This window comes from Lactuca serriola, chromosome 9 (assembly GCF_051521515.1).
Source record: "Lactuca serriola cultivar US96UC23 chromosome 9, Lser_US96UC23_V15, whole genome shotgun sequence".
Taxonomy (NCBI): Eukaryota; Viridiplantae; Streptophyta; class Magnoliopsida; order Asterales; family Asteraceae; genus Lactuca; species Lactuca serriola.
Genome location: NC_136416.1, coordinates 32,678,326 through 32,679,478, shown reverse-complemented (window position 1 = coordinate 32,679,478; position 1,153 = coordinate 32,678,326). Strand labels below are relative to the sequence as shown.

The 1,153-nt window shown below is 31.6% G+C and overlaps 1 non-coding gene across 1 annotated transcript; it reads left to right on the top strand.

Annotated features, from left to right (window-relative positions):
- Positions 1-391: 391 nt before the first annotated feature.
- Positions 392-463, top strand: TRNAD-GUC (transfer RNA aspartic acid (anticodon GUC)). The gene has a single exon. It is a non-coding gene; the product is annotated as a tRNA-Asp (tRNA).
- The last annotated feature ends 690 nt before the right edge of the window (positions 464-1,153 follow it).

Below are 1,153 nucleotides of genomic sequence, written 5' to 3'. Positions count from 1 at the left end.
ACGAAACGATAATTAAATGGGTCGGGTTAGGATCAAGCACTCTCAGCCCGTTTAATGTCTTGACACGACACGAACCCGACACGACACGGCACGTTTGCCAGGTCTAGTTTATCATACCTAGATTCAAGTTGGATGTTATATGTTTTGTAATGATTTTATTTGTTATTTTAACCACGAAATATTTATTTATAAAAATATAACCCTCGAATAAATAATCAATAAATAGAGAAAATGCAACATTTAGTTTCGAAATAAAATTACGGCCAAGTATGATTTACTTTTTACTGTTTTATCGAATCTGTTGCCCTTTTTGATGCTTTTATGAAGGATAAATTATTTCCTTCAGAATAATCTTAGTTTATATATATACTCTACAAGGAAGTAAACACAAGTCGTTGTAGTATAGTGGTAAGTATTCCCGCCTGTCACGCGGGTGACCCGGGTTCGATCCCCGGCAACGGCGTATTATTTTTCACTACCATTTCTCACCTTTTTTTACCAGTCGTTGAATATTGGTCAGCGTTTCTCTTGATTTCATCTGATTTTTGTGGGTATCCAATAGTTTCGGCAGTAGGTTGTCATACAAAGATGACACGACATTATTTCAAGGATTTTTATCAAAACAAATTTCTAAATGATTTCATATATTATTGTGTCTGCCGTTTATTGTAAGAGTTATTTTGGAGAGAATAATCTAGGATTCAAGATATCCCATGCTAGTCAACCTCACGATGTTGAGATTACAGAAAAGAAAACTGAAGATTTCACTAATCGTTGTCACTTATCTTGTATGTGATACATACTGATATGTATTGTATCCTCATTTGAAATGCAGGTAGAAATAGACGTAGACGTGAGTAATAAGGACAAAGGAACATAGATACAAGTTTTTATTGATAGAGATAAGATATTTTAAATTAGTATATTCTTGTCATATTATATAGTCTTGATTTGTTTAGATATGTAAGCAATATTTTTTATTATATAAATTTTAATTATAGGAAAATTCTTTGTTATAATATATATGTTGACATATGAATAATATCTTTAACAATTTAAACATGAGTTAATCTCATACGAGCCAATTTTGTTATAATTTAGAGAAACGTTGGGCCCACACAATAATCTGCAAACCATTATGCAACCAAAATTT